Source organism: Camelus ferus, chromosome 10 (assembly GCF_009834535.1).
Source record: "Camelus ferus isolate YT-003-E chromosome 10, BCGSAC_Cfer_1.0, whole genome shotgun sequence".
Lineage (NCBI taxonomy): Eukaryota > Metazoa > Chordata > Mammalia > Artiodactyla > Camelidae > Camelus > Camelus ferus.
In genome coordinates this window covers 30,302,439-30,330,367 of record NC_045705.1, presented here as the reverse complement: position 1 = coordinate 30,330,367, position 27,929 = coordinate 30,302,439, and the positions used below count along the sequence as shown (strand labels likewise).

Genomic DNA, 27,929 nt, shown 5'->3' with positions numbered 1-27,929 from the left:
CGGCCACACCTTACCCTAGGCTGCACATCTCTGGATTTCTTTTATACGACAGGGAAATAAACCTCTGCTTTGCTTCCTTATTCTTTTTGTTTATGTGCAGTAGATCATAATCATTAGTAAGTTTATAACTGCCTCTTCCAGGAGCAGCAATACCTATTACACAGAAAGTGTTTGGAAGCAACATTCATATTCAAAATGGGGAGCATGGTCAGTATGTTCTCTTAACGGAATATTGTGCAGTTGTTTACAATAACAACTATTAAAGATTTTAATTTACATAATGTAATGATATAATGTAGAACAATAACACTGTTGTATCTCTGCTTAAACTTTAAAAAATTATGTAGAATATTTCCAAGGACTGCATGGGAACATGAACAAATTAAAACTTTGTGTTTTGGAAGCAAATTATTAAAATTTTTTTTTTTAGACTTTTATAAATGTTGCTACAATGTTTACTCATTAAAAAGTCCTCTAAAACCATGAGAGACAACAAAGCCCAGTGTTGTTTCCTTATATTGTGGATCATGGTCTTATCCTGCATTTTATATACATGAGTTGTCCCTTAAATATTTTCATGGATTTAAAGGATATATATATATATATTTAATTATAATAAGTTGTAAATAAAACTGATGTAAGAAAGTGGTCTTTCACTTTGATTATATTATATACTCTTTAAAGGCTGAGACTATCTTGTGTTCTTTTTATATATATATATTTTTTAATTGAAGTAAAGTTGATTTACAATGTTGTATTTGTTTCTGGTGTACAGCATAGTGATTCAGTTATACATACATATATATTCTTTTTTCATATTCCTTTTCATTACAGGTTAATACAAGCCATTGAATATAGTTCCCTGTGATATACAATAGGACTTTGTTGTTTACCTATCCTGTAACAGTAATTTGTATCTGCCAATCCCAAACTCCCAATTTATCCCACACCCTTCTTTCCCCTCGTAACCATAAGTTTGTTTTCCATGTCTGTGGTTTTCTTTTTACATCTTTACTCTCCAAGTCTCTTCCCTTCTTAGGAGGAGGTAAGGTAGACTATTATTGCTAACAGTTAATAATCCATATTGTAGTGATCTATGTGATTTATTCAGTTGTACCTGGGGTGAACATATTAATCTATATTTGTGCTGACCATATTAATCTGTCTACTAAGAGATTTCAGAAAGAGGCTATTGTGATGATAAAAACATCAACACACTTTGTTAGGTTCTGAACCCAAAGAGACTTTTGGTCATTGTGTAAGAAACACACTTGTGGTTCTAGGCCTTTGGAATAAAATAAAAGAGAAGAGCAGTCGTGTATTACTTTCTCTTCCTGACTTAAGGTCAGACTTCACAACCCTGAGCTTTCTCAGCTTCTCTTTGCTGTGCTTATGGGAGCTAAATTGGTGCTTTTAATACAGATTATTCACTTTGTTCCTCAGTCTGGATTATCACATTCTCTTTGTGCCTCTGTCATATGTCTGTCTGTCTGTCTGTCTACCTACCTCTCTCTCTCTCTTTTTTTTTTTTCCTATCTTTCTCTTTTATTCATCTCACTTCCATGAGAAAATTAAGGTCAAATTTGCTCAATGGGGATAAATAGTGTTGGAGGTCCAAAACGTAGTTGCTGAACTATATAGTTAGATAACAAGTGTTTTTATACTGTGACTTGACCTTCAACACTCAAGAAATACTCCAGTTCTCCAAACAACTTAAATAGTCGACAACCGACACAGAAAATGGCAGAAGCCCAGCCTACTTTACTCCAAGGATTATGATCTGGGTTTGTTTATTTCTGCCTTGGACAGGAGTCGGACCTTAAGTTGGAGCGAAGCTATTTTTCGGCGCTCGACTGTAGTTCCTTGAACGATTGCTTGGGCGCTCCTCCTTTGATGTCTGGGGCGTTCGTGTATTCGGTGATCTTTTGCGCCGTCTTCTTGGTTGATGTCTCCCGAGCGGCGGCGGCGCCGGGTCGAAGGCTGACTTATCCGCGGGGCCCCGCTCTCAGGCTTCTTTCTCCCGCTGGTTGGTAGAGCGGACCCCTTGCTTCCTTCCTGCTTCTTCTTTTGGTGTGTGGCTCAGTCCACCCTCTGAGCTGCAAACCGAGCCCCCGCCCGCCTTGCAGGTAGGCCCGGGAGGAGCCTGGGAGGCCCGGCCCGGCATCCTTCCGCCGCCGGGTTGAGAAGACCTTGGCGCCGGCGGGTGGGCGGGCGGGTCAGCCGCCCAGACACCGCCAGAGGTGGAGCAGCCCGGCTGCGTTCGGGGGCGCGGTCGGAGAGGCGGCGGGGAAGTAAGGGAGAAGCCGGAAGGAGGGAGGGATGTCCAGTGTGGTTTGGTAGGGAGAGGGTTGTTGGGTCTGGGGCGGGTGTCGGCACCCTCAGTGTGTGGGGAAAATCGCTTTCCAGGAACGGCTTGAGCTTTGCGCGCTTTGACCCTCCTCCCTTCCTCCTCCCTACCCTCAAAGGCTCCAGTTGGCTTGACTCAATTGCACTGGGGACTCCCTCTGAGTTCGGCCTTTGAAGGGACCCTTGAATAGGTCGGGGCAGGTGGAACAGGGCCCTCTGGCTCCTCTGAGCGAAGTGTCATGTTCTCATCTTTTTTGGTTGGGGAAACTGAGGCTGATCTGGGACTTGACTTTTTCCCATATTCCAGACAGATCTTTAAATGCACCGTAAGTCATTTTTTGTCGTTTACCAGTTCACTTTTTTTTCATTTTACCATATTATGCACATAGTGATTTGTCGTTTGATTGTCTGTGTTCCCTTCTTCCTGGGAATATAGATTTTGTCACTAGAGACTTAATAATAAGTAAAGGGAACCGCGCTATCTTTTGGCTGTTTCGCTTTTCAAAGTCCGTTATCATTTTAGCTAGAGTAACAATGACAGTTTCTTTCTGTTTCTTGATAGAAAATTTTGTTTGCTGTCTGATTTGCTTTTTGTTTGACACTTATTTCTCCTCCTGCTCCTCAGCCTGTTTCTCAGTGGAAATCTTTCAACTGCAGTGTTAAATGGTTAATGTTGTACAGAGGATGGTCAAGATTTTGAAGTCAGATATTTGTCCTGAGAGAGTGCTTTCTAGGAAGAACCCAGATGAAACCCAAGGGCCAGTTTTGTTGTATTTGATTAGTGGCTTAGTTACTGCATATTACTAGAGTTTAAAAGGCTGTATGTAGAAATTATTCAAATATTGAGCTATTTAAGTTGATAGCATTCTAGGAACTCTTATGTTTTTCTTTTCTCTCCCAGCTTGGAAACTTTGGGGACTAAATGTTCTTACTCATTTTATTTTTATTGGATTCAGTGTCATGATTCTAATTTGTGTAATTTTTTGTTGAAAAAAATAATCAACCTGCAGGTCATTGTAAGTTGAATAAGTATTTCCATAGTATATATGTAGAATCAGTAATAGGAAATGGATTTTCTTAAGGGAGAAGAGACCAAATTCATAGTCCTTCAATGGAAACTCTACAAGTCTACGTTCTTTAACAAATTCAGAATTCACATGTGGGTTTTGGAAAGATTATTGTTTTGTTGTTGTTGTTGTTACTAGTATTATTAGGTCAGCAAGGTTTAAATGAAATGATTATGAGTGATTTCCTAGTTAGTGGGACCTCAGGGCTCCCAGAAAGGGATTAATGAAGAGCCACCAGACTATCTTTATGGAGAATCTAGATTGGGAAGTTAGGCTAAGAATGTGTGTTCACTGAAAACATTTTTATGGTGGAAGAGAATTTATGTCAGAGGAAAGAATTTAGAAAAGGAAGGGACATGACCTCCTGGGGATTGGTAGGTTCTGCATAGAATTTAAAATTAGTGTAGTATCTCAGTGGCTTCTAATGAATGCTGAATAATACATGGAGTTTGCTGTGAGTGTCAGCAAGAAATGTTAGGAACATTTTGTCACATTTCCATAGGAAGTAATTAGCAAAGGTTAAGCTGAATTGAGGAGGACAAGAAATTTGGTTGTGGTGAGGAGGGGTAGAGCTTCTTATCAGATTCTTCCCTGCTTTGTGATAGAAATTCACTCAACTTTTACCTTTCTTGGTTAAATCTTGTGTTCTGTCAGTGTCAGATCAAGCTCTATTCTGGCATTTCGTTTCAGAATTTACAAATAATGTGACTGAATTATTCTGTCTTCTCTTTTAGTAAGAAAGTTCTTGACGATTATTGAAGATGTTAACATCTTTGCTTTCTTGAACTTGTCCTGGAAGGAGTTGTGTATACCACTTGAAAAAGATTAATTATGCACATCACTTGAAAACAGTTGGTAACTTTTATTAACAGTAATAACCTAGTTTTATACTGTATAATTTTTTGAACATATTTTCAACTTGTGTTAGGATACTTATTAAACTTTGATTCTTTTGATCGTGCTCCTTTATGCTGCTTACTAATAGTGAATCCAAAACAAACATTTTTGGTCTTCAAAGATCTTCATGAACGTTGGCAGTTGATGTTGACAATTTATCTCTCTCTTCCCATTTATCACACTCTTAAAGGAATTGGAGAAAAAGTTTTGTTCTTAGCACACTGAGGTCTCTTTTTTTAAGAGATGTCTCAGTCTTGGATAGAGTTATTTTGGAATGGGATGCAAATCTTTTTGCCCAGTGGTTTGGTTTACCAAGGGAAAAAAAACCCTTAAGTTCCTTTAATCATAGTCATTCTCGTTTCTTTCTCCGATTGTTCCTCATAAACTCAGAACTTTCTGTTTCTTCTCATAATTTTGTTTGTACAGAAGTGCTGTGGTACAGCCTGTCCTACTGTTTGGGGGTAGTTTATATTTTATATTTTCCAACTTTCTCCCCTCTTAGTTAATTAGATCTCTTTTCTCCCCTTTTCTCAAAGCTAAAATTTGTTACTGATAGATTAAAATTTTGTGATCGGTTGTTGTCAGAAAATATTTGTGTGCTCAGTAGTATGTGGCAGTCTGCCAAAGTGATGCGGTAAGAAGAAAACAGATTAAGGAATCAGGAAACCTGGGTTTAAGTTCTAGGTTTACCAGCTTACTAGCTAAGAAATCTTGTACAAACTGTTTAAGGAGGCCATAGCGAAGATTACTGACCTTTATTGAGCATTTACTGTGTCATGTTCCTTGCAGGTATAATCTCCCTTAATACTTGTAACAGTCCTTTAAGGTAGGTATTAATTCCCTCATGGATACTGAACTCAAAGAGTAAATAATTTGACCAAGATAACACAGCAAGTATGTAGCAGAGCTGGGATACAAATCCAAGGCTTTGCTTTTATGTGTCTGTATTTAAAGAATGGGAAAGATAATACTTTCATTGAGAAAAACAATATGAAGCTGCTTTGAAAAGATGAAGTGCTCTTCAAATGTGAACTTCTATGCAACCTTATAGCAGCAGTGAACACATGTCATCTGAGTTCTTGGACAGCTTGCTTCTTTGAAGGCAGCATTGTACCTGATAGTCATGGACGGTAGAGGTGACAAACATTAAACAAGCATTGGAGAAGCTTCATAACATGTTTGTGGAAAGGAGTATGTCCTTAGAAGTGCTAGAGAAAGAAGTTTTAGATGCTGCAAGTTTAGGTAGGGGGAATCAAAGGATATTTACTCCCTGTCTTCCAAAGATTGAAGTTTAGGCTGTGCTATTAAAGAAACAAACAAGGACTGAGAGAGAGAGATGGAGTGAGGAAGGCACTGGGCGTTCACGGGCATTGGGGTTTTCAGTCTTGGCATCTTAACCCCCATAAAAAGTTGCAGTCGCAACATACCATAATTCAGTAAATGAAAATTCCCCGGTTGCCATCACAGTGGAAGTCTTCATTTAAGATGCTACATGTAATATTTGTCTGTAACTTAATATATGATGACACTGGATTTGGCATAGTAAAGGATAACTATGACTTAATAAGTATCCAGCATGCCTGACTAACAAGTTTAATTTTTTACTTCTAATGTGTTAATGACTTTTCATTTATTAATTTTTTCCAAAATAACTGTTTCTTGGAAGTTGAGTTCAGTGAATTTGAATACTAGATACATGCCTTCAGGTGTTGGTAGCAGGGAATAAGCTGAAGTATTTCGCTTTATATAAAGGGAGAGACTTAGGAACATTGTCGTGAAATTGAGAGAAGGAAGATGTAGGTTGCTGCTGAGTGTGTATATGATAATACCTACAACTACAGTCTTTTTTTTTTTAAGGGGTAGGGCGGTAGTTAGGTTTACTTATTTATTTATTCATTAATGGAGGTACTGGGGACTGAACCCAGGACCTTGTGCATGGTAAGCATGTGTTCTACCACTTCAGCTATATGCTTCCCAGTACCTACAGTTTTGTTTGGTACCTTTCTTGCAAGAAATTAAAAGTATTTTGCAAACATTTTTTTACTGCTACTTACTGGAATCAGATTTCTGTCTGTAGAATTAACTGAGGCAAATTTCACATTTCATGATTCCATCATTTGTTTATTTCTGCTTCCCAGAATAGAACATATATTCTTTTTTCCCCATGAACCAGAATTACTTTGTCTTAGGTATATATGCCTATGATACAATGAAACATCTGAAATTTTGCCGAGTTGGAGAAGATTAATATGCATGTTTGATTTGGGGAGAGAATTGGAGTATTTCAGCCTAGCTGACCTGTGCAAACAGGGCAGAAAAATAGTCTTCCAAGCTCTTGAATAATAGCATAGTGGTCCTGACTCTGGAGTCAGGCAGTCTGGGCCTAAATCAAAGCACCAATACTTACTAGCTCTGCGACTTGGGCAGTTACTTAACGTCTCTGTATCTCTCCTCATCTGCAGAATATCATATGGTTGTAAGAATCAAATGAGTTAACATATGTAAAGCATTTAGAACAGCACATAGCACTATATATGCCAGCTATTATCATTTTTAATATAACAAGGTGGAGATTATTTGTTCTTCAAAAGGAGAACAAATAATAGTGATGCTTAGATTGAAGTTTAGGGTCTTTTGAGAAAACTTGAATACAAAATGGGAAGTTAAAGCAACGTATTTGTCCCTCCTTCCCTTTGGTGTCCTTTAAATTAAAGTAAGAGGATGAATCTTTACTGGGAAAGAGAAAACTCTGAAAGCAACAATATCTGAAAGAATTCAGGTATAAGATGGCAAAATTTTGAAGATTTTTTAATATATGTAGCAAAAGTCTAGAGCTATTTTAGGAAGACAAGAACGTTTCTTTGCAAACAGGTAGAAAATATTAGTATTTGAATTTTACCATCTTTTTGAACTGTGATTCATGCTTGAAGGATTTTGAAGAAAGTGATTAAAGTTGTGGAAAAGAACAATATTTACGGAAAAGTCAAAGCCACCAAATTACCTTGGGTAAACTTCTGGAAGAGAACATATTTTTTTTGCATAGCGGTAAAAACAGCATCCAGTGGTGTTAGTGTTTCAATACTCTTACCCTTTTATGCCATTATAAACTATGGGTTTCTTCAGTCTTTGCCGTAACTATCTGTTTATGTTTTTATCTCCAGCTCTCTATGATGTTCTTGGTCTGTCATTTAAAAAAAACCTTTTTAATGATTATAGTGGTGTCTGTTTTTCTCAGTCTTTCATTCAGCAAATGTTTATTGAATGTCTACCTCTGTGGTAGGTGGTGAGGATACCATAATAAGAACTGATCAGAACCAGTGCTCACTGAAGTGCTTTTGAAGTGCCAGATACTGTACTAAGTGCTTTGTGTCATTGTTTTTTTTTTTTTCATTCTTGTAACAACCTTATCGTGTAGGCACTTTTGTTCTCCCCATTTTATAGATGTGGAAATGGTGGCGCAGAGAGGTTAAGCAGTTTGTCCAAAGTCATAGAGCTAGTAAGTGGCAGAACCAGGATTTGAATCCCAGCAGCCTGGCTCCCTAGTCCCCTGCTTATTTATTTATTTATTTATTTAGGTAGAGGTACTGAGGATTGAACCCAGGACTTCCTGCATGCTAAGCAAGCATGTGCTCTACCACTGAGCTATACCCACCCCCATAGTGTCCTGCTCTTAATCCCTAAATTATACTGATTCTAAACTACTTTAAACAACTCTAAACTACTGCCACTCTAGTAAGACTAGAATGAAAAAAAAAAAATAGATATAGTCCATGCCCTTATAGAGATTGTAGTCCAGAGAAGATGGAGGCCGTAAACAAAAAATACAGCAATAAATGTATAATTACAAAGCCCTATGATGGAAAGGTAAAAAGAGATTATAGTAGTGGGATGTGAATTATATTGGAGCTTTGGAGGAGGTTTCTCTGAATAAGTGATATTTAAGCAGAGACTAGAAGGATGAAAAGGGAGAAGGTAAGGGAATACTATGTGTGAAAGCCTTGGGGTGGGAAAGGACTTGGCACATTTGAGAAACCAAGAGAAGATTGGTGTGGCTTGAATACAGGGAGCAGTTGGGGAGGATGGGGAGGGGCATAGGATGAGGATAGAGACTTTGGCAGGACTGTGTCAAGGATTTTGGATTTCTTCCCTAAGTATAATTGGAAGCCTTTGAAGGTTTTAAGAATGAGTGTTGTGACCTAATATATGATTTTTAAAAATTACCCTGGCTACATTGTGGATATTTTTGGAAATTTGTTGGGGAAGAAATTGGAAATTGTGGAAAACTTGGAAAGAGAAGTGGGTGAAGTCTAATAGTGTTTTATAGTGGTCCAGGCAGAAGATGATGATGATTCGGATTAGGCTTTAGGTAGAGGAGATGGAGGGAAGTAGATCCAGTAGATATTTTAAAATTAGGACAGGAAAGACTTAATGATGGATTAAATATATGGGAAAAGAGTGGTATCAAGTATGATTCCCAGATTTCTGGCATGAGCATCTGGATGGATGAAGTTGTGATTTCTGAGTTGGAAACACTGGAAGAGGGTCAATTTTTGACTAGAGTTAGGGAGTGGAATGAAGGCCTCAATTTTACTCATACTAAGTGTGAGATGTCTGTGAAATAACACAAGTGGAGACATGAAGTGAGCAGTCTTTGAGTTAATAACGTTGGAAATAAATCTGGATGCCCCTGGCATAAGGGTGATATTTACAGCCAAGGAAAATGGATGAGATTACCCAGAGGAAAATGTATAGACTAGGAATAGAGGAGTGCTCAGGACCAAGCTCCAAGGAATTTGAGAGAAAATCTCAGAAACAGAGAGGAGCATGTTCCAAGAAGACAGTAATCACCTGTATTTTGTTGGACTTTTCTACACAAAGATCATTGGTGAACATAGCAAGAACAGCGTTAGAGGAATGTAGGGCCAGAATCTAGACTGAAGTGGGTTTAAAACTTGGAAAGGGAGGAAATGGAGATGATCTCTGTATTCTGATTATTAGCATGTCTGTCTCCCCCTAAGAAGTAAGAGTTTAAGAAGTAATATCATAAAGTCCGTGAGGATAGCAACAGTATCTTTTCATTTTGCTGTTCTTGGCTACTTAGCCTTGGTATCTTGCCAGGAGGTGATATTAAAGCAGGAAGAAGTGAGGGAATGAGGATATTTGCAAGATGGTGAGATAACGGTTCTCATGGTCTTTATATGTGGCCTCTGACTTTAAGGGTTTATGTTCTTTTCAGCTTTGCTATCATTAGCCTTTCTATTTTCACCTCCCTACCTAATGGGTCTTTTCTATTTTGATATTATTGGCTTTTAAGGTTCATTCCTTACTTTAAAATTTTTCTTACTGCTTTCCTGTGGTCATTGTTGCTGTAGTTAATTAGCTGATGTGCTTGGCTATTTACTTTATCTCTTTTCATTCACCTATTTATTTGCTCTTATTTCCACATAGGATACTATATAATTGTGACTCTAGATTTTATTTTGGTTTCTATTTTGTTTCTCATTTACATATTGTTTGCTTAAAGTCTAACTGGCTATGCTGAGGTAATATTAAACATTTTGGATACCATTCTATCTAGAATTTTATATGCTGACTTTCCTGGGAAAGGCTAAACATTTTATGATAATTGTCCCCATTAGTTCTCCTAGCATTTTTTTTTATTTTTAAATAATTTATTGAGGTAACATTCACATCATACAAAATTAACCATTTTAAAGTGAATGATTTAGTGGCATTTAGTACATTCACAATGTTGTGCAGCCACTTCCTCTGTCTAGTTGCAGAACATTACCATCACTCCGAAGTAAAACCTTTTCCAGTTGAGCAGTTTCTTTTCATTTCCCCCCTTCCACCAGACCCTGGAAACCAGCAATCTGCATTCTGTCTCTATGGATTGATCTATTCTAGATATTTCATATAAATGGAATCATCCAATATGTAACCTTTTGTGTATGTATATACCATAATTTATCCATTCATTTGAACTGTTTCCACTTTTTGGATATCATGAACAGTGCTACTATAAATATGCATGTGCATGTACTTGTTTTCAGTTGTTTTGGGTATGTACCTAGGAGTGGAATTGCAGAGCCCTATGGTAATGTAGTTGTTAAGAATCTTTCTAAACTATAGGGATCAAAGCCAACATCAGCAGTTTATATAGTGTGTGATGTGAGAGCTGTCGGCTGGGCTTAGATTGGGATTGAGAATCTCTTTCCTGTATGTTTAACTTTTTGAGGAATTGAGTTCTTCTAACATACTGGTTTTGTTACTTGTATTTTACTGAAGGGATAATTGAAGTACAGCATCTGCATAATTTTAACTTCCTATCACCTTCAGAGCAAGTCAGTGATGGAGCTGAGAATTTAAGACTCTTAATCATCTTGTCTTGGTGACCCATTTAAGGCCATGTTGCATTTACAGGAAGCTGTTTGAAATGGGCTTTCTATATTTTATAATCTCTTGAAGGGATATTGTTGAGGTGGTGTTAAGCAGATGTTCTCTTTCCATAGTGGACAAGACAAGAAGGAATGTATTTTAATTGCAACAGAAAGTATATAGATTACAGATTAGAAAGAACTTCCTGACTACAGGATACTGGAATGTTACTGAGGAAGACTGTGAAATGTCTTTCCTAAAGACTTTATAATTCTCTTTCTGGGATGACTTAGGTGTGGGCTTGTTAAGAAATGAGGAAGATGACAAACGTAACTTGCTGAAGTACCTGGTAACCCTCGGAAATAGCTGAAGGTTAGTTGAACAGTATCCCTGGCATTTTAATGAGTATATTTTCATTTTCCTTATGAAGAAATAATCATTAGAGAGTAGGTGAATTGCTCAGGGTCTCCTGGTAAAATAGAAGATTAGCACTCTGAATCTTCCTGGCTCCCATGTCGAATGCTTAAGGATGTGTTCTTTATCATCACTGAGTCTTTTCACGACTGTATGATATATTATTGTTATGACTCTTCGTAAGCTGTAGGGATCAAAGCCAACACCTGCAGCTTCCGTAGAGTATGTGATTTGAGAGTTGGCTGTGCTTAGATTGGGACTGAGAACCTCTTTCCTTTAAAAATGTATTTGGTCTCCTGTTTTACATGTAGAAGAGGGAACACATTATCTATAACAGACTAAGATAATAGATTCTTTTTGCATTTCTTTTTTTTTTTTAATTGAAGTATAGTTGGATCACAATGTTGTGTTAGTTTCTGGTGTATAGCCTGGTGTTTAACAAATTCTTAATGACTAGTTTAGGAATGGCCAGTTTAAAATTGCTTAGGTGAAGGTCCACATGATATCAACATATTTTTGGCTTGTGGTGCCTGGAGAAATAGAAGCCCAGAAGAGGAGCAAATGAACATTAGATTCTGTAGTAAAACATGAACATAAAAATACTCATTAAATGCAGTATTAAGTTGCCAATTTAAGTGCTTAGCTCAGGAAATGCCAAATTTAAGGTACTCAGAACAACATTAACTCATTCACCTGACACTTACAGTCTACATTAAGTTACCTCATAAGGGCTCTCAGGTCTATTATCAAAATTATGTTTTGAGATCCATGGGTCATTGACTGACTGGGCTAAGCTGGGAGGAGGCATTGTATTATAGGTACCTTTAATGAAGGGTTTGTTAGGTTTGTTTATTTAAGTTGAGCTATGGGAGCATTTTCTTGTTTACTTCTCTGCTACTGAAAATACCATCAAATATATTTTATTGAGCTTTCTTGAATTGGTGACAACTGTTAACACTGTGGGATAAAAGGGAGGGGAGCCAACTTTTGCATACTTACCATGTGCTGGGGAATTTATATTTGTTCTTCCATGTAATATTTGTAAGAAACCTGTAAAGTGGATGGTGGTATCTCTGTTGTAAAGGACAAGAAAAAGTGATGCCTCCTGAGGGATCTCAGGTCTCTTATCAAAATTGTGCTTTGAGGTTCATTGGTCCTCATATGGACCGTGAATGACAAAGCTGAGATGGAGAAGGCAGTCTTCTTTCTGTATTAAGCCAGTGTTTTTCAAGCTGTGATTTTTGGAGGTGCCTAAGGGGTGGCTATGAGAGTAAGAAAGAGCTTTGGTTCTCCCTTTCTGCTTAAACCAGAGCAGCTCAACTTTGATCTGTTTTATATTTTAGTGTTTACACAGAAGATTTCATTTGGAAAAAGGGGTTTGCTTCTTAAAAAAAAGTTGAGAAGAAAAAAAGCATGGAAGACCACTTTCATGGAATCATGAAAGAAAATTAATTAAAACAGTCTGATGATTTAAAAGATAGCTAAATCGCATAACTGTCAATCAGGAAATTTTGTCAAAGTTTGAAGTGTCTTGACATCATAACCATATGTGCAGTGCAGTTACTCTGTTCTTAGGGAGCTTAGGACTCTGAGTTCTAGCCCAGCTCCAGAGTATCTGTGAGATTTGGAGATTCTTCTTTAAACCTGGTGTGCATAAATATACAATACAGTGTAACACCTATCTTACAAGTTGTTTTAAGGATAGGAAATAGGAATAAAATAGAAAATTTTCAAAAGAATCTTGAAAAAAGAGAATAGAGCTGAGGGAATCACACTCCCTGACTTCAGACTGTGCTACAAAGCTACAGTAATCAAAACAGTATGGTACCAGCACAAAAAACAGATGCATAGATCAGTGGAACAGGATAGAAAGTCCAGAAATAAACCCATGCACTTATGATCAATTAATCTACAACAAAGGAGGCAAGAATAGACAACGGAGAAAAGACAGTCTTTTCAATAAGTGGTGCTGGGAAAACTGGACAGCTACCTGTAAAAGACTGAAATTAGAACATTCTCTAACACCATATACAAAAATAAACTCAAAATGAATTAAAGACTTATGTATAAGACCAGGTACTATAAAACTTCTAGAGGAAAACATAGGCAGAACACTCTTGGACATGTGGTTGGGCAGGTGCAGACCCTGGGCCCTGACCACGTGGTGAGCTGTTGTGCTGTTCCTGAGCTTCAGGAGTCACTGCAGTAGAGATCATGTGTGTCTTCCTGACACACATGCTGGCTCCTGTCACTGTCATGGCAGGACTGGAGCAGGAGGGGGAAGGAGATGGAATCACCTGTGGACCGCAGGGCTGTTAAAATAAACTGCTTCAGAGTCACTTCCCTGAGACTTTGTGACTCACAGGTTGTAGTTCTGACTGGAGCCCATGAGTCCCTGGAATCATTTGTTGTCTATTTTGTACATGTGAATCTGAGAGCTAGTGTTTTCTTGGTTTGTTTTTTTAATGGAGGAACTGGGAATTGAACCAGGACCACCTGCATGCTAAGCAGGTGCTCTACCACTGAGCTATACCTACTCCCCCAGGACTACTTGGCTTTTTTGTGACCTCTGTTTAACTGGGTGAAATCAAAAGTTTCTTTGGTATCTTCCAATCCCCCACACCCCCCAAAAAAGGAAAAAAAAAGAAAACACTCTTGGACATAAATCTCAGCAATATATTTTTTGAACCAGCTCCTGGAGTAATGGAAATAAAAACAAAAATAAACAAATGGGATCTAATTAAACTTAAAAGCTTTTGCACAGCTCTGGATACCATCAACAAGATGAAAAGATAACCTACAAAATGGGAGAAAATGTTTCTGAAGGATAAGAATGACAAAGGACTAATTTCCAAAATATACAAACAGCTCATACACCTTCATATCAAAAAACCAAGCAACCCAGTCAAAAATTGGGCAGAAGACCTAAACAGACATCTCTCCAAAGAAGACCCACAGATGGCCAACAAGCACATGAAAAATGCTCAACATCGCTAATTGTTAAAGAAATGCAAATCAAAACTATGAGATATCACCTCACACCAGTCAGAATGGCCATCATTGAAAAGTGTACAAACAATAAATGCTGGAGAGGGTGTGGAGAAAATAGGACCCTCCTACACTGTTGGTGGGAATGTAAATTGATGCAGCCACTATGGAAGACAGTATGGATTTTCCTTTAAAAACTAAAAATAGACTTACATATGATCTGGCAATCCCACTCCTGGGCGTAGACCCATAGAAAAATATAATTCAAAAAGACACATACACCCCAGTGTTCATAGCAGCACTGTTTATGATAGCCAAGACATGGAAACAATCCAAATGTCCATCAACAGATGACTGAATAAAGAAGTGGTGGTGTGTATGTATATATATATATGCACACACACAAACATAAATACACACTCATATGGTGGAATACTACTTAGCCATGAAAAAGAATAAAATACCATTTGCAGCAACATGGATGGACCTGGGGATTGTCATTCTAAGTGAAGTAAGCCTGAAAGAGAAAGAAAAATGCCATATGATATTGCTTATATGTGGAATCTGAAAAAAAAAAAAAAGGACATAAATTAACTTATCTACAAAACAGAAACAGACTCAAAGACAGAGAACAAACTTATGGTTACCAGGAAGTAAAGGGAGTGGGAAGGGATAAATTGGCAATTCAAAAATTGCATCTCTTGGGGAGTGATGGAAATGTTAGCTATCTAGATGGTGGTAGTGTTTACGTTCGTGTATACATCTATCAAAATTCATCAAACTATACTTTTGAAATATGTGTAATTTACTGTACAGGAACCATACCACAATAAAGGTGTTAAAAGAAAAAATAAAGAAATAGTATGTAAATACTAGGAGTGCCTGGCTTATAGTAGATACACCTAAAATACTACCTATTGCTAAGATGATGATGCTGTTGGCAGTTTTTTAGCGGGTTGACATTTCCCTCCCAAGTGCCTGAACAGCTTCTGCCATATCGAGGGTAGGCAGTCCTTTACCTCTGAATATGTCTCATCATGAGTGCTTAGCATGTTTGTTTTTGATAAAGTTAGTCTTTAAACTGCCCAAGATTCATAGGTGCATCTGTCATTGATGAAAATGAGAAAACTTGAATCTCACTACGTTTGTTTTCATTGGACTTAAAAGAAAGAAACAGTAGTGGAAAGTAACCCCATAAAGTGAATTGTGAGACCTGGGCTTTTTCTGACAACTGCCCTGAGTGAGTCTGGTCACAATGGAAAAGTGAATTTGACTTTTTAAGATCTCAGTCTCAAAGTGATGTCAAAGTCACCTTTAACTTTGTACATCCATGATTTGATGAAAAAGGTTAAAGATACTTTATTTTCATTGCCAAATCAAAAAAAAATTACAGCATTAAGGAGCTTTCTGCTGATTTGATCTGGGAAGCTTCTGTTCATACTAATTGAACAAGTCCAGGGCAGTATTTTGTATAGAAGGACATTGCAACCTTTTGCCCAGGGATCAAGAAGAGAAATATGTGACTTGGAAAATACCAGATCGGAATTGAAACTAGAAACAATTGTAAGGAAGCTAGAGTGAGAGATTATCGCTTGCTTTTGGGATGATAGCTGGAGTCTTCAAACCCATAGCACTTTGTACTCCCTTGAGAGTAACACTTGTCATATTTCAATATGGTAGTAATAGTAACAGTATATTGTAGTTCAGTTTGAAAGCTCTTTGAGGTTGGAGGCCTTTTCTGGGTTGTGTTTGTTTTCACCTCGCTGTCCCTTTCACCTGTAATAGGTCCTGGCACGTAGTATAGTCCCTCTCAGATACGCTAAATGGAAAAAAAAAAAGTTGAATCAAAGTCAGCAGACATTTAGAAAATGGCTTCTGCCTAAATACTCTTGATTGAACTTACTGAACCTCTTCTGTTGGCATATGATATTATAGAAAAACCTGGTAAAGTTGGGAAAGCACTCGTCTTGTAGCTTTGAACGCCAGCTTTACCACTTACTGGCTATTTGATTATGGCAAGTAGTTTCACACTGAGCCAGGTTTTTGTCTACAAAATGGCGGTGGGGTGGGGGGCTTTGAGAAACAGAGTCCATAAAACATTAGCACTTAATAGTGGTAGATGCTTTTATTACAAATGTATGTTTTAAATGTTATCAACAGTATATTTTGCACTTCTGCTTGAGGGAGGAATATATTTTTTAGGGGAGTTTGTTTGCTATGGCTTGAGTACGTGGGAGAATTATCCTCTCTTGCAATTTTCTGCTGAAAAGAAATCATTTAGCATTTCTTCCTCTGTGAGCCCACGGGATGGTTCCCTGGAGGAGGCAGAGAGGGGGATGGGATCCTAGAAGAATTGCTAAAGACCTTGCATTTTTGCAGATCTCTTTGAGATGCTACTTCTGTATTGCTCTCACTGAGCGCACCTGACTCAGCTGTCATACATTAGCATGGTAGACATTTGTCAGGTTTACCCCAGTCAGAAAATATTCTATATTTGCCATCCAACTTGGCGCTTAAAGTTTTTGTTTTTGTTTTTTTTAGTTCTCTGTGATGTAGTGGTGATAAGTGAAAAAGGTAGGCTGCAGGGTAATGTGTAGTATATATGATCCCATTTTGATGCAGAGAACAAAAACTTGCATGTATGCGTGTTTGTATGAGCAGTGAGCTTGCATGATTATCTCAGGAGGGTAGGAATGGGAAGAGTAGGGAGGGAGACTGGCTATAGACTGTTGTTTTACTTGTTACAAGAAGCACGTGTTACCTTTGTGTTACCTTTTTTCCTAATCCAACTTTTTATTTTGAGATAATTGTAGGTTTACATGTGGTTATAAGAAGTAATAGAGAGATGCTGTTTGCCCTTTACTGAGTTTCCCCTAATGGTAACATTTTATAAATATTACATAGTACACCATGCACCATAGTACACCATCACAACCTGGATATTGTCATTGATGCAGTTAAGATACAGAACATTTCTATCCCAAGGAATCTCTCCTGATGCCCTTTTATAGACACTCCTACCCCCAAATAATAATGATCCAAACAGTGGAGTGCATAAAATCGCAATAAAGCTTTTGCATAGAGAATCAAGGGAAAATACTCCTGGGTATAGCTAAGTGGTAGAGCACATGCTTAGCATACACAAGGTCCTGGGTTCAATCCCCAGTACCTCCCACTCCCCCAGCCCTGTCTGTTATCCTTGGCAACCACTAATCTGTCTCCCTTTATCATTTCAAGAATGTTACGTAAATAGAATCATATGTTATATATCCTTTTGGATTGGCCTTTTTCACTCAGCATAATTAGCTAGAGTCATCCAAATTGCATGTATCAGTAGTTCCTTTCTTTTTAATTGCTGAGTAGTATTCCATGGTTTGGATGTACCTCCTTTTGTTTAATCACTTGCCCAGTGAAGAACATCTGAGCTTTTTCTCACTTCGTGGCTATTATGAATAAAGCTGCTGTGAACATTTGTGTACAGATTTTTTTGTGTGAATATACGGTCTCTGGGATAAATGCCTAAGAGTGCAATTGTTGGGTCGTATAGTATGTATTGCCTTTTTAATTTTTTTAATTGGAGGTACTGGGGATTGAACCCAGGACCTTGTGTAAGCTAAGCATGTGCTCTACCGCTTAGCTATACCCACCCCCCTGTATTGCTTTTTCAAATTAAAAAGAAAAAACAAAAAATTAGAGGTATAACAACTAATTATATGATTCCTTTTCAAAGTACATATTCAAACTCTACATTCTTGGTGCACATAACTTATTTACCTTGATTTCTGATGCTTTGTTCTAGCATCAAAACAATAATAATAATGCTATGGTTTTCCTTGACTCTTTCAACTGATGATCTGTGTATGTATTGCATGTAATAATTAGCACTCAGCCTACTAGGAGGCAGGCAAGTAATGGTTAACGCTGGTGAGGACAGCTCCTTTATAGATAGGGGGGTTGAGAGGTTGAGGCATGGATGTTATGGAATTTGCCTGAGGTTATACCATGAGTCAGTGTGTTCTGACTCAGATTCATTCAGACTTATTCCTTCTCTCTCTGTCTCCTGAATTAACTCTTTATAATTATGACCTAGGTGTGAGGACACAAAAAGAGGGTTTTTTCTTTTTCTTTTTTTAAAAAAATGTTTAAATTGAATTATAGCTGTTTACAATGTTGTATCAGTTTCTGGTGTACAGCATAGTGATTCAGTTATGCATATATATATTCCTTTTCATATTGTTTTTCATTATAGGCTACTACAAGGTAATGAATATAGTTCCCTGTGCTATACAGTGGGACCTTGCTGTTTATCTGTTTTATATATAGCGGTTAGTATCTGCAAATTCCGAATTCCCATTTTATCCCTCCACACCGCCCCCATTTTCCCCTCTGGTAACCACAAGTTTGTTTTCTTTGTCTGTAAGACTGTTTCTATTTTGTAAATAAGTTCATTTGTCTCATTTTTTTAGATTCCACATGTTAGTGATATTACATGATGTTTTTCTTTCTCTTTTTGGCTCACTGAAAGGGTTTTTTTCCCTGTATCTGAGGTTTAATGCTTGTTTTATAGAAGCAATATAGTGTGATGATTTGAGTATGTGCTTCGGCAACTGATTTGATTTTGAATCTCTCCTCCACATGGACAAATCACTCAACCTCTCTAAGCCTCAGTTTTGTGATCTGTGAAATGGGGATAATGATAGTAGCTATCTTTACAGTGTTGCTGTGAGAAGTGAGATGATGTGAGGAAAGTGCTTAGCACTGTAACATGTGTAGCAAAAATTTAATGAATGCTAAATAAAAGTATTACCGTAAATATATGTGTTGAATTCTGCCTCTTGTCTATCAATTGGTGGATAATTGGATAAATATTGGGATTTTTTTCTGCCATATACTAATAAGGCTTTAAGATTGCTGTAACTTTTGAGGTAAAAATACTTTTTTTGAATGCTATTTCAAATTTAGTATTGAAATATGCTTGTATATAGTTATTTAAAAATAGAAATTGATGTTGGATTATATTTATTGTCATATTAATTTGTATGAAAATATTTTAAAGTTTCTCCTGAGTTATTCATATTTTCTCAGGCTCATTGTCATAGAAAAATAGAAAGTGATTCTAAATAATTGATTTCCACCCTTTAATCTGTCCCCCCATATTTTCTTCCTAGCATTTATCAGTACTTGAAAGTACCATCAATTTTTAATTACATAAATAATCACATAAGTTTCTTGAGGACAGGAATGTTCTTGTTCACTGTAGTGTCCTCAGTGCCTAGAACAGTGCTGAGTGCATCGGTATTTAGTAAACACTTGTTGGCTGTCTGTCATTGCTTTTGCATCCTTCCCCTCCCCCTTAAGTGTTTTTTATTTGGAAAGTTGGGGAAATGCAATCCAACTTTTAGTCAGAGCTTAAAATGCTTAGGTTCTTAAAAGTCCAGTACTTTATTTTGACTGGCTGAGAAATGTGATTGGCAAAGTGAAAGGGCATCTGGGCCTTTCAGCATGAGAGCTCTGCATTTAATAATTTGACTTCTCCCCTTCCTGAAGCCTTGAGGGAAATTTTTCCTTTCCCTATTCTAGTCAGCCAAGAACCTGACCTGGGCTGACTCTTAACATTGGAGAACACTGAACACAGTATCTACTGAGCCAAAGACTGGGAGTCAAGCTCTGATATTATCAGAAGGAAAAGCCTGAATTCAAATCCTGCCTTGGCTACTGACTCATCTTGCAAAACTAGATGAATTCCTTAACCTCTTCCAGGTTTTAATTTTCTTATTTGTCTGCTGAGTAATCTCATCTGTCTGGGTTTGTGAGGATACCTGGCTTAACATTCTCGAAGCTTTTTACAAGCCTGTTCCTGTGGCTTCAGGGGTTTCCAAGAACCGATTGGGGGCAGTGTGGTGCTCCAGGGAGGAGGGTGGGACTCTTTTTTTTTCCCAAAGACTATGCAGAAAACAGAAAGATGTGATCTTTCATGATTTGAAATAAGCTCTACTTCAGCCTCCTAATGTTGGTGGGTGAAGGATATGTTGTTGCCAAAGCCATTAGGCCTGTTTGCCTGAGGCAGCTGGGGTCAGTTCCCATTTCTGGGGTTAAGCTGTTTTTGCCTCTGTGAAGTTTCTTCCATTAAAAGCTACTGGTTTTTTTTTTTTTTTTTTTTTTTTTTTGCTTGCCAATAGAAAATCTCTTGCCATTTTTGTGCACTTAACAGTAACCTTCTTGGTCTTTGATAGTTTGGGACTCAAAAATTGAGCTTCAGTTTCTTCTTGATTCAGTGGTTCTCTCCTTGTTCTTCATTGAGTTTTCAGGGATTCTTGTGCTCTCAGCTCACTGTTTTCCCCAGAAGAGTTTGCAGATAAAACTTCATTTTCTTTTTCTTCATCCTTCTGAGGTAAGTGGAAGTAAGGAATATTGTCTCAAATTTAGGTCTTACGGCTTTCTATTTCCAGTTTTGATCATACTTTGTTTTTGAGCACAAACTTTCCTGTGTTGCAGATGTTAACTTACATCATTGTGAGTTACTTTAGGAAGCCCTAGTCAGCAAAATCTGTAGTAGAAAAGCTGATACTTTTTTCTCCCCTTTATTATGATAACAGTTATGAGAATTTATTTAGTTTTGTGTCTTCAAAGCAATTTGTAAGGTTGTTGGCTTCTTTGTAGTAAACCTTGTAGCAGTCTGCCTTGAGCTGAGTTTATATATAAAAAACTTTGGGGGCAGTGGTGGATATGAGAAAAAGGGGTTACAGTGCTTGCTTATTTCAGTAAATTTAGGCTGACAACCTTTGTACAGGTACTTGATTCATTATTACCTTTTAGACTGACTTTCTAGAGGCAGACCAGTTGTATTTTTGGAGTATTTGTAATTCTGACTATAAATGCTTTGCATGTCTGCAGTATAGGTGCAGGTTTTCTTAACATTTTATTTCTGGTCTTTGGCTGCTTATAAAAGGACTGTGTATAATTTTGATTGTATTGGTCTTAATTCCATCAAATTATTTGTGTTTAGTTTGTCAGATGATTAGAGGTACTCTGTGATTCGGCTTCATAGCCACTGTGGTGTCCTTCGCACTTTCTCTCAGAGCTGTATATGCCAGACTTCTTTGTGCAAAGCCCCATTTGTTGTGCATTCTGGTTGTTGTTGGTTCCTTACTTGGCTTTTACTTCGAAAAGTTGTAGTCCTGCCTTGAACTTTCTGTAACCCATTTCTTCTGAGATATTCCAAGGATATTATTCCTTTAAGGTAGAAAGAGGGTGTTTCAGTTTTTGTACTTGGAGTCTGATTTGTCCAAGATTATGTAACAACTCAGTGGTTGAACTCAGTCATTGAAGCTTCTTACCTCTTAGTCTTATCTTTACCCATGAAATCATGTCACTTTTATATTTGGCACTATACAATATCCCATATTCCCAAACCTGCTGTCAGAAAATCATTGCTTCTGTGTTTTGTTCTAAATATGCCGTGTTTCAAATATGAGTATAAAAAAGTACAAAAGACTCCTGTCATCTCTGAGATGTGTGTTTTTTTTAAGTTTAGGTCCCTCTCCACCCCCTTAGTAGTGTTGGGGATGGATTTGCCCTGTGCATACTCTGTTGTCTGGCCTTCTCCTGATTAATGACATGTGCATAGTGAAATGACTGAAATTGTTAATGATACAGAGTTTTCTTTTCTTTTTTTTTTTATTTGACTTATAGAAATTGGATTTATGACCTTGAACTGATCAACATCACCCGTAACTGACCACATTTTTTTCAACCTACATTGTTGCTGTTTATGAAAGCTTGGGGTTTGTTTTGGGTTTTCCTCATAGCTGGATAAAAATACATACACGAATTCATTCTTTTCTATGCTAAGCACTGGGCTAGGTACTGACTAGGACAGACATGGTTTTTGCCCTCACTCAGCTTGTAGTCTAGTAGGAAGAAAGAGTCTTAACAAGGAATTACGCACACAGGATATTAGCTCGGTAGTATTTTAGGTATCTATTGCTGTACAAAAACCACTTCTTTTTTTTTTCTACATTAAAAAAATTGAATTATAGTCAGTTTATAATGTGTCAATTTCTGGTGTACAGCACAATTCTTCAGTCATATAGGAATATACATATATTCATTTTCATACAAAAACCACTTATGTGTGTTTTTTCCAATGCTAGCAAGCATTTCTCCAGTTCTCAGCAGACACTGGGTGTCCTACAAATTTAACTCAATTCTGAGTTACTAGCTTAAGTTTAAAAGAGGCTTCCTTTTATATATATGATATAATATAATATATTTATAATATTTATTTATGTATTTATTTATTGAAGTATAGTCAGTTTACAATGTTGTGTCAGTTTCCGGCGTACAGCAGAATGCTTCAGTCATTTATGAACTTACATATATTTGTTTTCATATTCTTTTTCACCATAAGTTACTATAAGATATTGAATATAGTTCCCTGTGCTATACAGTATGAACTTATTGTTTAAAAAGAGACTTCTTTTGAATGACAGAAGACTATCACTTGGAAATTTCAAGGGTTTTAGGAGTGCTGTGCCAGGAATGGGGACAAAGACCAAATATGTATTTCTTATTATAAATCACAGTATCACACCACCTCAAAATTTGTGGCTTTAAAACATTAATAATTTGTTATTTCTCACAGTCCTGTGGGTTAGCAACTTGGGCAGGGCAAGTTTGGTTTGTTCTTCTGCCCTGTGTTGCATCAACTGATGTAACTCATTTGTCTGCTTTCAACTGGTGGTTGTGCTGGGTTAGAGAGGGCAACAGGGTTTCAACTCACTGGTCTGGCAACATGATAGTCTTCCATGTGGCCTCTGTCTCTCTCCAAGGTGTATATTATCATCCAAGTCTGTCTCTCTCAGTGGTACATCCTGAGTTTCCTTACAGCCTGGTGGTTGGCTTCCTAGAGTGAAAGTGGTTGCTGCCAGGCCTGGAACTGGCACATCATCACTTCTGCCACAAGGTCAGCCCAGATTAAAGGGGAGAGAAATCTGTTCTTATCTCTTGATAAGAAAAGAGTGGAAGGAATTGATGGCAACTGTCTTTGGAGAGAATCTGTCACAGGTAGGTAGACTAAGTCGTGGAGAATTCTAATTTGAGACCAACTTCAGCAGTGAAGGGAAATCACTAGCATATGTGTCTGCCGGGTGGATGAGAAAGGGTTGGTCTGGCCTGAGACTGCACATGAAGACTCCTTTTTTCCTCTTCTCAATTGTGTCACTGTTACATTTCATGTTTGATGAAGGGGTATGCACAGATGTGACAGAGTATGCTCAGTCACATCCTTTGTTGATTTTATTTTTTGAGATTTATGTTCCATCTTAGTTGCCAGACAAAAGTAAATTTACTGTGGCAGCTATCTCTATTTCCTGATAGGTAATTTTTCTTATTTTGATGGAGTTGGTAGGTTTGTGGGGTAAATACATAGTAGCTAAATTTCATGATATAGTCTTATTTGGTACTTCATCAAATTCAGGGTTATTTCTGGTTAAAGGTTTTGAAGTCCTCTTTTCTCTCAAAAACTATGTAAATACTATAAAAGAAAGAGTGAGAATTTTTTTTCATTTTTCCTCAGCATTCTTTAATTTCTTGACCTTTAAGGAAATAAACATTAAAAATATAAAACAAGTTGATTTCTAATTGATAATATAAAGTAGTGAAACATTGATTGGGGCCAAATACATGTGAGACTAGTACATGAAACAGGAGAGAGACCATACAGGAGGTTTTATCTCAGGCATTAGGGAGTTCTCTGTAGTAATGAAGTAGCTAGGGTATGGAGCCAGACACCTGGATTTGAATTCTGAATCCACCACTGACAGTGTGACTGGTTCTCTTAGGGCCTCATGTACCTGAGGATTGTAAATGAGTTATTTTATGTAAAGTGCTAAGAACAGTGGGACATGAAAAGCACTATGAAAGTGTTAGTTATTATTTTAACTATTATCTTGAGATTTTGTTATTTTTCATTTTTTTAAATATAAGATTTATTTATATGAAATGCTTTGGAGAGCTTTGCAGTGGACAGTCTCATTTTGCCTAGAAGAATTTATCTGATTGTTTATAGGACTTTGTGGCCTAAATTTTTTTCTTGTTGCCATTCTGTAATTTCACATCACAGAACAGAATTATTTTGGTATAAGCATTGGAATTATATAATATCAAGCACTTTAAACTTGGTAAATCTTTTAATTCTCATGGTAATCCTGTCATATACATACTCCCTTTTACAGATGAGGAAACGAGTACAGGGAGGTTAAGTAACTATTCCAAGAAACCTTCATGTACCAAGAAAATGACAGAGCTGAGATTCAATTGGCCAGTCTGATTTTAGGACCCATATATCACTATACTATGCTATCTCTTATTTAGAAATTTTGGATAAAAAAATTAAATAAACACTACTTAAAGTTTCTCTATCTAGACTTAACTGCAGTTAGCACTTTGGTGTATCCTAGGCTATCCTTTCATAGTCCACACACAGTAGATACACAATTCAGGGAACAGTTGAAGTTTTTGTGCTTCCAGGTGTGTTTGTCTTCAAAATGTGTTACCTGTTTACAGTTCTAGATTTGTGATGCTTTGCCCCAAATTTCCTGCCCCCCTCCAAGTCAAGAAAGACTAGTCCTAGGAGTCAAGCAAGAGCTGTATGGAGACAGGAATGGTTGCTGCTGTGGTGCTTACATTTTGGGCTTGGAGCCTATATGGTGTCATTTGAAGTGTCCTGAAGCATCCTGAAGTGCCCTGTAGAAAGTCCTGTTAATGGAAACAGAGCTGCCAGTTGTGGAAAACCCTGTGTATTCCACCCACGTGGAGTTTCTGAAGAGTACTGGGCCACTTTTAGGCCTCTAATTAAAGGCCTGACATTTTGCAGTTAATTTTCCAGTTGTTGGGAGAACTTTACTTATGCAAGTGATCCTACATTGAGTATTTAAAGGATTTTTTTTTCTTTTAAAGAGTTAACCTTGGGTTGAATCCTGTGTGTTATTTTGGGATATATGTCAGTATTACATGGCTGATTTGATTCTTAGACTTTGCTTACGTGGGCATAGTGAAGTGGGGAGAGATGCAGTTACTCGAATAAATGAAGTAATTTGACTCCATTTTAACAGTCCCTTCCAGGTCTAATAATTTTCTGATTCACACCCCTGGAATGCTATTGGTAGGGAGGATCTTGGGTTTGAATTATTAGTCAGGTTTTACAGATACAGCTCTAAGTTGTTGGTTCTTTTTTAATTCACTTTTTATGTAAAAGTAACCCAAATCTCATTTAATTATTTTTGCCACACAAATGAATACTTCTCCTGAGTACTTTTTACTTTGTTGTCTGGTCACAGCCTTTGAAGTATTTCTTAGAAATCTACTACTCTTGGGAACTGTGGCATCTCAGGTCTCAGGGGTTTTAGTTGGCCATATTGTTTGGTGAGGGAAACCATAGTGAACCCCGAAGAGAATTCAGTAATAATGGCAACAATAACAGCAGCAGTGTTCATGGTTCACCACTGTTTCTTACTGGAGCCTCACAACAGCCTGGTGAAGCAGATGCTGCAATTCCTGTTTACAAAGGAAGCAACTAAGTCTCAGAGAGGTTAAGTAACTTGCCCAAAGTCATATTGCTAGAAGGTGGAGTAAAATTGCTGTCATAAGATGATCAAATTGTAAGGGCAACCTGTAAATCTAACTTTTAGTTTCCACTAGGTTGTGCATACTCTCTAGGTGATTTTTATTAGGGGTTGTTAAATATAATTACATCCTAGAGTTAAGCAGAGAAAACCTTTCAAAGTGGTTTCTTCCCATCTTTTTAGAGTGATCAGTCATGTTATGGATGGAGGTTGGTTAGAAATGGTGTGGAATCTTGGCATTTGTATTATATACATATACCCCAGTTTGGTTCTATGTGCACAAGGCTTTTGGTGATTGAGAATTGATCTGGGGCTGTGTAAGAATATCACAAAGACTGTTCTTGGCACCCTTTGTCCCAGTCTGGTTTAAGGGACAGATTGGGAAACTTGTTTCTTCCTGCTTTTTGAAAAGAGGAATGAAAAAATACACTTGACTGGCACTTCCTCCTCAGCGATAGGCCTGCCTGACTGCAGTTTGATTTAGCTCCTTTTGTTCTTATGGAGAACAAAGTAAAACTTCTTCTCAGGTGGCTATAAGGATTATATCAGAAGTCCCTTATCCTTTTAAGGAAACAGCAAATATTTTTCTTCAGACAAAAGGGAGACTGTGCAGGTGTTTCAATCCCTTTGACTTCTTGGCATCAGTCAGACTTTCTCTTGTTTGAACTATTAGTGTGTTGAGGTCCCTGGGAGTTGATAGACAAGCCCTTTGGTGATACTGAGTAGTTTTCTTGGTAACTGGTATTTGTAGCAGCTCTTTCCTCATCCTTCTGATTCCTGTAGGAACTTGGGATTGCATCACAGTTTTCTGAATCATACGATGTTTGTGACCTATATTTTCTTCTTCCTCTTGAGTTACACGAGGTCAGAAGGTCAGATTTTTTTCCTTAGTAATTGGGCTGCTGCTGCTTTCACCACGTTACGAGATTATAGGTGGTTTAAATGTGTTTCTTTGAAAGTACTTTTATGTTGCACTGTTAAGATGAGGGGCCCTCAACTCATTTCTGGTGAACTTTTCTATATTAGGTCAAAGAATGGCTCAAAAAAAAAAATTACAGACTCAGTTAAGGGTTAAGGTGAACGAATGGGAACTGTATTTCTGGCACCTTCCTGGTTAGTAATTACTCAGCTGTGTGGAAGTTTCACTTCTAGACTTTTGGTCTTAAACCAGGAGTTGTCACGGTCACCAAGGAGATTATTTCCTTCCAGTTAGTTCATCCTTAGCTTATGCAGGAGGTTAGCCTGCAGTGTGTTGACATTCCTAGTGTGTACATATTTGTATGGTGTACTAATGGGGGATGAGAACTGTACCACGAGGATGTGGGCTAGAGTTTGTTCCTCAGTCACTGCTTAGGGAACTTTGTGCTGTATTTGACTAGGAACTTGGGGTTCTGTTTTTCTGTGGAATCTTTTTTTTTCTGTAGAATCTTTCTGGCTTTTTATGTTTTAGTATTCCAGGGAGAAGACTCTTTTCAGCACAGGCTGTAAATATTTTTCTTCCTGTATTTGGATGCATCTAGTTGTGTACTTTCTAGATTGCAGCCTTTCATGAAGTGTAAAGAGCTGCTTGTTGTATGATTTTTTTACAGTAAGCATTTATTACTTTTTAAATTTAAAAAATGAAAAAAACATTGCCTTTTCTGACGATTAAATCACCTGTAATCCTACCACAAGAGAGAACCATGGTTAATGTTTTTTATATTTCTTTTGTATCATTATTCTCAAAAGATTTTTTTAACAAAATTGGAATCATACTATATATATAATTTTGTATTCTTCTTTTTTCACTTAACATGTATTTTTTCACATTATTAAATATTTTAAAAACAAAATTTTGAATAGGTAATTTCAAGAGTACAAATGACATAAAACAGAAACACTGAGTAGTCTAACTTCCATCTTTGTCTCCATTTACCTTATCCCTTCAGTCCCTAATAAATGATCATTAATTTCTCCTTTTAATTGAAAGGTAGTGTTACTATATTTTGTTCCTTGCTTTTTCCCCCTCTTAACAACGTATTTTGGAGCTCTCTTGTTGTCACTACCCAGAGACTCTTCCTGACCATAGATTAGTCATCTCGTCCCCTTTAGATGGACACTTGAGTTGTCTCCAATTTTTGCTATTACAAACAATAAGAAGTAGTAATTAAAGGAAAAAAAATTAAGCATTACCCTGCTTCAGTTATTAAGAGAAAGTTTTTTTACAGAAGAATGC

The 27,929-nt window shown here is 37.3% G+C and overlaps 1 protein-coding gene and 1 long non-coding RNA gene across 9 annotated transcripts in view; one reads left to right on the top strand and one right to left on the bottom strand.

Annotated features, from left to right (window-relative positions):
- Positions 1-1,886: 1,886 nt before the first annotated feature.
- Positions 1,887-27,929, top strand: part of AMBRA1 (autophagy and beclin 1 regulator 1) — a 152,496-nt gene continuing 126,453 nt past the window's right edge. For 2 of the 8 annotated variants that reach the window (XR_004323179.1, XM_032488553.1), the window contains exon 1: positions 1,902-2,126. The gene's annotated coding sequence lies outside the window, so the exon portion shown is untranslated. Of the gene's footprint in view, positions 2,127-27,929 lie in introns of all 8 variants that reach the window. The other 6 variants (XM_032488552.1, XM_032488550.1, XM_032488551.1 and 3 more) reach the window with 5 other exon arrangements.
- On the bottom strand, positions 17,712-22,073 carry LOC116666368. Its single transcript, XR_004323181.1, has 3 exons — positions 21,745-22,073; positions 18,023-18,027; positions 17,712-17,722 (listed from the first exon to the last, which is right to left on the bottom strand). It is a non-coding gene; the product is annotated as an uncharacterized LOC116666368 (long non-coding RNA).